This window comes from Arachis hypogaea, chromosome 18 (assembly GCF_003086295.3).
Source record: "Arachis hypogaea cultivar Tifrunner chromosome 18, arahy.Tifrunner.gnm2.J5K5, whole genome shotgun sequence".
In the NCBI taxonomy this organism is placed as follows: domain Eukaryota; kingdom Viridiplantae; phylum Streptophyta; class Magnoliopsida; order Fabales; family Fabaceae; genus Arachis; species Arachis hypogaea.
In genome coordinates, this window is record NC_092053.1 from 26,774,000 (window position 1) to 26,782,038 (window position 8,039).

The 8,039-nt window shown below is 37.9% G+C and overlaps 1 non-coding gene across 1 annotated transcript; it reads left to right on the forward strand.

The window, feature by feature from the left end:
* Positions 1 to 5,974: 5,974 nt before the first annotated feature.
* Positions 5,975 to 6,082, forward strand: LOC112773581 (small nucleolar RNA R71). The gene has a single exon (XR_003188126.1). It is a non-coding gene; the product is annotated as a small nucleolar RNA R71 (small nucleolar RNA).
* The last annotated feature ends 1,957 nt before the right edge of the window (positions 6,083 to 8,039 follow it).

An 8,039-nucleotide genomic window follows, 5' to 3' on the forward strand; every position in this document is an offset into this window, starting at 1 on the left:
ACTCGCGAGTTTGAAGTTCGTCACAGCCATCCCTTCCCAGATCCTACTCGGAATACCACAGACAAGGTTTAGACTTTCCGGATCTCAGGAATGGGCATCCATGGGTTCTAACTTATACCACGAAGATACTAATAACTCGGACTCGGTCCCCTGTATTAGATATCTAAGAGATACTCATTCTAGTTTGGTTGCATGTAGAACGGAAGTGTTTGTCAGGCACGCGTTCATAAGTGAGAATGATGATGAGCGTCACATAATCATCACATTCATCATGTTCTTGGGTGCGAATGGATATCTTAGAAGTGGAATAAGTTGAATTGAATAGAAAATAGTAGTACTTTGCATTAAATCATGAGGAACAGCAGAGCTCCACACCTTAATCTATGGAGTGCAGAAACTCTACCGTTTGAAAATACATAAGTGAAAGGTTCAAGCATGGCCGAATGGCCAGCCCCCATGATCTAAGAACTAGACGTCCCAAGATGATCCGAAGATCTAAATACAATAGTAAAAAGTCCTATTTATACTAAACTAGTTACTAGGGTTTACAGAAGTAAGTAATTGATGCATAAATCCACTTCTGGGGCCCACTTGGTGTGTGCTTGGGCTGAGCTTAAAGTTTACACGTGCAGAGGCTTCTTTTGGAGTTGAACGCCAAGTTGTAACGTATTTTTGGCGTTCAACTCTGGTTCGTGACGTGTTTCTGGCGTTTAACTCCAGACTGCAGCGTAGAACTGGCGTTTAATGCCCTTTTGCGTCGTCTAAACGCGGCCAAAGTATGGACTATTATATATTGCTGGAAAGCCCTGGATGTCTACTTTCCAAAGCAATTCGAAGCGCGCCAATTTGAGTTTTGTAGCTCCAGAAAATCCACTTTGAGTGCAGGGAGGTCAGAATCCAACAGCATCAGTAGTCCTTCTTCAACCTCTGATTCTGATTTTTGCTCGAGTCCCTCAATTTCAGCCAGAAAATACCTGAAATCACAGAAAAACACACAAACTCATAGTAAAGTCCAGAAATGTGAATTTAACATAAAAGCTAATAAAACATCCCTAAAAGTAACTAGATCCTACTAAAAACATACTAAAAACAATGCCAAAAAGCGTATAAATTATCCGCTCATCACAACACCAAACTTAAATTGTTGCTTGTCCCCAAGCAACTGAAAATCAAATAGGATAAAAAGAAGAGAATATACTATAAATTCCAAACTATCAATGAAACATAGCTCCAATCAGATGAGCGGGACTTGTAGCTTTTTGCCTCTTGAATAGTTTTGGCATCTCACTTTATCCGTTGAAGTTCAGAATGATTGGCATCTATAGGAACTCAGAGTTCAGATAGTGTTAGTGATTCTCCTAGTTCAGTATGTTGATTCTTGAACACAGCTACTTTATGAGTCTTGGCCGTGGCCCTAAGCACTTTGTTTTCCAGTATTACCACCGGATACATAAATGTCACAGACACATAATTGGGTGAACCTTTTCAGATTGTGACTCAGCTTTGCTAAAGTCCCCAATTAGAGGTGTCCAGGGTTCTTAAGCACACTCTTTTTTTTTGCTTTGGACCTTGACTTTAACCGCTCAGTCTCAAGTTTTCACTTCACACCTTCACGCCACAAGCACATGGTTAGGGACAGCTTGGTTTAGCCGCTTAGGCCAGGATTTTATTCCTTTAGGCCCTCCTATCCACTGATGCTCAAAGCCTTGGGATCCTTTTTATTTACCCTTGCCTTTTGGTTTTAAGGGTTATTGGCTTTTTTTTTGTTGCTCTTGCCTTTTGGTTTTAAGAGCTTTTGGCTTTTTTTGCTTGCTTTTTCTTCCCTTTTTTTTCGCTATTTTTTTTTTCTATTTTTTTTTTGCAAGCTTTTGTATTCACTGCTTTTTCTTGCTTCAAGAATCATTTTTATGATTTTTCAGATTATCAAATAACATGTCTCCTTGTCATCATTCTTTCAAGAGCCAACATATTTAACATTCATGAACAACAACTTCAAAAGACATATGCACTGTTCAAGCATTCATTCAGAAAACAAAAAGTATTGTCACCACATCAATATAATTAAACTAAGTTCAAGGATAAATTCAAAACTCATGTAATTCTTGTTCTTTTGAATTAAAACATTTTTCATTTAAGAGAGGTGATGGATTCATAGGACATTCATAACTTTAAGACAAAGTTACTAAATACTAATGATTATGTAATAAGACACAAACATGGATAAGCACTTAACATAAAGAAAATGAAAAACAGAGAATGTAAGAACAAGGAATGAGTCCACCTTAGTGATGGTGGCGTTTTCTCCTTGAGGAACTAATGATGTCCTTGAGCTCTTCTATATCTCTTCCTTGTCTTTGTTGCTCCTCCCTCATTGCTTTTTGATCTTCTCTAATTTCATGAAAGATGATGGAGTGCTCTTGATGTTCCACCCTTAATTGTCCCATGTTGGAACTTAATTCTCCTAGGGAGGTGTTGATTTGCTCCCAAAAATTCTGTGGAGGAAAGTGCATCCCTTGAGGTATCTCAGGGATTTCTTGATGGTGAGCTTCCTCATGCATTTCTTGAGCTCCATGAGTGGGCTCTCTTGTTTGCTCCATCCTTTTCTTAGTGATGGGCTTCTCTTCCTCAATGGGAATGTCTCCTTCTATGAAAGCTCCAGCTGAGTAACATAGATGGCAAATAAGATGAGGGAAAGCTAGCCTTGCCAAGGGGGAGGACTTTTCGGCTATTTTGTAGAGTTCAAGGGAGATGACTTCATGAACTTCTACTTCCTCACCAATCATGATGCTATGAATCATGATGGCCCGATCTACAGTAACTTCAGATTGGTTGCTAGTGGGGATGATGGAGCGTTGGATGAACTCCAACCATCCTCTAGCCACAGGCTTGAGGTCCAGTCTTCTAAGTTGAACCGGTTTGCCTTTTGAGTCAATCTTCCATTGAGCTCCTTCCACACTTATGTCCGTGAGAACTTGGTCCAACCTTTGATCAAAATTGACCCTTCTAGTGTAGGGGCGTGCATCTCCTTGCATCATAGGCAAGTCAAACGCCAACCTCACATTTTCCGGACTAAAATCTAAGTATTTCCCCCGAACCATGGTGAGATAATTCTTTGGGTTCGGGTTCTTACTTTGATCATGGTTCCTAGTGATCCATGCATTAGCATAGAACTCTTGAACCATTAGAATTCCGACTTGTTGCATGGGGTTTGTTAGAACTTCCCAACCTCTTCTATGGATCTCATGTCGGATCTCCGGATACTCATTTTTCTTGAGTTTGAAAGGGACCTCAGGGATCACCTTCTTCTTGGCCACAACATCATAGAAGTGGTCTTGATGGGCTTTGGAGATGAATTTTTCCATCTCCCATGACTCGGAGGTGGAAGCTTTTGTCTTCCCTTTCCCTTTTCTAGAGGATTCTCCGGTCTTAGGTGCCATCAATGGTAATGGAAAAATAAAAAGCTTTATGCTTTTACCACACCAAACTTAGAATATTGCTCGCCCTCGAGCAAGAGAAGAAAGAAAAGATGAAGAAGAAGAAGAAATGGAGGAGAGGGGGAGAAGGTTGTGTTTCGGCCAAGAAGGGGAAGAGAGGGTTGTGTTGTGTGAAGAAGAATGGAAGGGTTTATATAGTGAGGGGAGGGGGGTTAGTTTCGGCCATATAGGGTGGGTTTGGGTGGAAAATTGATTTTAAATTTTGAAGGTAGGTGGAGTTTATGAGGTAGGTTTATGGGAAAGAGTGGATGGATGTGAGTGGTGAAGTGGTGATAGGGAAGAGAGATTGAGGTGATTGGTGAAGAGTTTTGGGGAAGAGTGTTTATTGGGAAGAGAGGATGAACATTGAGAAGAGGAAAGAGAGTGAGTGGTGGTAGGTGGGGATCCTGTAGGGTCCACAGATGCTGAGTTGATCCTGTAGGGTCCACAGATCCTGAGGTGTCAAGGATTTGCATCCCTGCACCAATTAGGCATGTAAAATGCCTTTGCATGCAGTTCTGGCGTTTAAACGCCGAATTGATGCTTGTTCTGGGCGTTCAGCGCCCAGATGCTCCTTACTGGCGTTTAAACGCCAGTAAGATCCTCCTCCAGGGTGTGATTTTTCTTCTGCTGTTTTTGATTCCGTTTTCAATTTTTATATTTATTTTGTGACTCCACATGATCATGAACCTAATAAAACATGAAATAACAATAAAAATAAATTAAAATTAGATAAATAAAAATTGGGTTGCCTCCCAACAAGCGCTTTTTTAATGTCAATAGCTTGACAGTGGGCTCTCATGGAGCCTTATAGATGTTCAGAGCATTGTTGAGACTTCCCAACACCAAACTTAGAGTTTGGATATGGGAGTTCAACACCAAACTTAGAGTTTGGTTGTGGCATCCCAACACCAAACTTAGAGTTTGACTGTGGGAGCTCTGGTTGACTCTGTTTTGAAAGAAGCTTACTGTGCCTCTTTTCCATGTTTACAGAAGGATGTCCTTGAGTTTTAAACTCAAGGGAGTCCTCATTCAATTGAAGGACTAGTTCACCTCTATTAACATCAATCACAGCTCTTGCTGTGGCTAGGAAGGGTCTTCCGAGGATGATGGATTCATCCTCATCCTTCCCAGTATTCTAGGATTATGAAATCAGCAGGGATGTAAAGGCCTTCAACCTTTACTGATATATCCTCTACTTGTCCATAAGCCTATTTTCTGGAATTGTCTACCATCTCTAATGAGATTTTAGCAGCTTGTACCTCAAAGATTCTCAGTTTCTCCATTACAGAGAGTGGCATGAGGTTTATTCCTGACCCAAGATCACATAGAGCCTTCTCAAAGGTCATGGTGCCTATGGTACAAGGTATTAGGAACTTTCCAGGATCCTATTTCTTCTGAGGCAATCTCAGTTGATCCAATGCATTTAGTTCATTGGTGAACAGGGGAGGTTCATCTCCCCAAGTCTCTTTACCAAATAAATTGGCATTCAGCTTCATGATTGCACCAAGGAACTTGGCAACTTGCTCTTCAGTAACATCCTCATTCTCTTCAGAAGAAGAATACTCATCAGAGCTCATGAAGGGCGTAAGGAGGTTCAATGGAATCTCTATGGTCTCTAGATGAGCCTCAGAGTCCTTTGGTTCCTCAGAGGGAAACTCCTTATTGATCACTGGACGTCCCAGGAGGTCTTCCTCCTTGGGATTCACATCCTTCTCCTCTCTTGTGGGTTCGGCCATGATGGTCAATTCAATGGTCTTGCACTCTCCTTTTGGATTCTCTTCTGTATTGCTTGGGAAAGTACTAGGAGGGGTTTCAGTGATTCTTTTACTTAGTTGGCCCACTTGTGCTTCCAAATTTCTAATGGAGGACCTTGTTTCATTCATGAAACTCACAGTGGCCTTAGATAGATCAGAGACTAAGTTTTCTAAATTAGAGGTATTTTGTTCAGAGTTCTCTGTCTGTTGCTGAGTGGATGATGGAAAAGGCTTGCTATTGCTAAACCTACTTCTTCCACCATTATTAAAGCCTTGTTGAGGCTTTTGTTGATCCTTCCATGAGAGATTTGGGTGATTTCTCCATGAGGGATTATAGGTGTTTCCATATGGTTCACCCATGTAATTCACCTCTGCTATTACAGGGTTTTCAGGATCATAAGCTTCTTCTTCAGAAGATGCCTCTTGAGTACTGTTGGATGCAGCTTGCATTCCATTTAGACTCTGAGAAATCATATTGACTTGCTGAGTCAATATTTTATTCTGAGCCAATATGGCATTCAGAGTATCGATTTCAAGAACTCCCTTCTTCTGAGGCGTCCCATTATTCACAGGATTCCTCTCAGAAGTGTACATAAACTGGTTATTAGCAACCATGTCAATGAGTTCTTGAGCTTCTGCAGGCGTTTTCTTTAGGTGAATGGATCCATCTGCAGAAGTATCCAATGACATCTTAGCTAATTCAGACAGACCATCATAGAATATATCCAAGATGGTCCATTCTGAAAGCATGTCAGAAGGACACTTTTTGGTCAGTTGCTTGTATCTCTCCCAAGCTTCATAGAGGGATTCACCTTCTTTCTGTCTGAAGGTTTGAACATCCACTCTAAGCTTACTAAGCTTTTGAGGAGGAAAGAACTTGGCTAAAAAAGTCGTGACCAGCTTATCCCAAGAGTTCAGGCTATCTTTAGGTTGAGAATCCAACCATATTCTAGCTCTGTCTCTTATAGCAAACGGGAAAAGCATGAGCCTGTAGACTTCAGGATCTACTCCATTAGTCTTAACAGTATCACAGATCTGCAAGAATTTAGTTAAGAACTGAAAAGGATCTTCAGATGGAAGTCCATGAAACTTGCAGTTTTGTTGCATCAGAGAAACTAATTGAGGTTTCAGCTCAAAATTGTTTGCTCCAATGGTAGGGATGGAGATGCTTCTTCCATGTAAATTGGAATTAGGTGCAGTAAAGTCACCAAGTATCCTCCTTGCATTATTATTATTTTCAGCTGCCATCTCCTCTTCCTGTTCGAAAATTTCTGTAAGGTTATCTCTGGATTGTTGTATTTTAGCTTCTCTTAGTTTCCTCTTCAGAGTCCTTTTAGGTTCAGGGTCTGCTTCAACAAGAATGTTCTTGTCCTTGCTCCTGCTCATATGAAAAAGAGGGAACAGAAAAATAATAATAATAGGGATCCTTTTTACCCAGGTATAGAGGTTCCCTTGTGTGAGTAGAAGAAGAAAAGAATGTAATGTAAAGAAGGGAAGAAGAGAAAATTAGAACACAGATGGAAAATGGGATTCGAATTTGGGTGAGATGAAGTGTTAGTAGATGAATAAATAAATAGAAGGAGATGAGAGAGAAAGAAGTTTTCGAAAATAAATTTTGAAAAGGGGTTAGTTATTTTCGAAAATTAGATAAGAAATAAAGTTAGAATTAAAATTTGAAACAATTAATTAATTAAAAAGAATTTTTGAAAAAGAGGGAGGTATTTTCGAAAATTAGAGAAGGATAGTTAGTTAGGTGGTTTTGAAAAAGATAAGAAACAAACAACAAGTCAATTAGTTAGTTGAAAAAGATTTGAAATTCAATTTTGAAAAGATAAGAAGTTAGAAAAGATATTTGAAAAAGATAGGATAAAAATATATTTTTTAAAAGATATGATTGAAATTAGTTTTGAAAAAGATTTGAATTTTAAAATCACAATTAATGACTTGATCCACAAGAAATCACAAGATATGATTCTAGAACTTAAAGTTTGAATCTTTCTTAACATGCAAGTAACAAACTTAAAATTTTTGAATCAAAACATTAATTTTTGATGATATTTTCAAAAATTATGAAATAAAATTAAGAAAAAGATTTTTGAAAAATATTTTTAAGATTTTCGAAAATAAGTGAGAAAAATGAAAAAAGATTTGATTTTTGAAAAAGATTTTGAAAAAGATAAGGTTTTTAAATTGAAAATTTGATTTGACTCATAAGAAACAACTAAATTTAAAAAAAAAATTTGAAAAAGTCAACTCAAATTTTCGAAAATTTATGAGTGAAAAAGGGAAAGATATATTTTTTTTTGAATTTTTAATGATGAAAGAGAAAAACATGAAAATGATGCAATGCATGAAAATTTTGGATCTAAACATGTGATGTATGCAAGAACACTATGAATGTCAAGATGAACACCAAGAACACTTTGAATGTCAAGATGAACATCAAGAACTTATTTTGAAAAATTTTCAAGAAAAGAAAACATGCAAGACACCAAACTTAGAAATTTTTCATGTATAGACACTATGAATACAAGAATGCATATGAAAAATAAGAAAATACACAAAACAAGAAAATATGAAGATCAAACAAGAAGACTGGCCAAGAACAACTTGAAGATCATGAAGAACACTATGAATGCATGAGTTTTCGAAAAATGCAAAAAATATTTAGAAAAAATGCAATTGACACCAAACTTAAAAATTGACTCAAGACTCAAACAAGAAATACAAAATATTTTTATTTTATGATTTTATGATTTTTTTGTATTTTTTCGAAAATTAATGTGAAAAAGAAAATAAGAATTCCAAA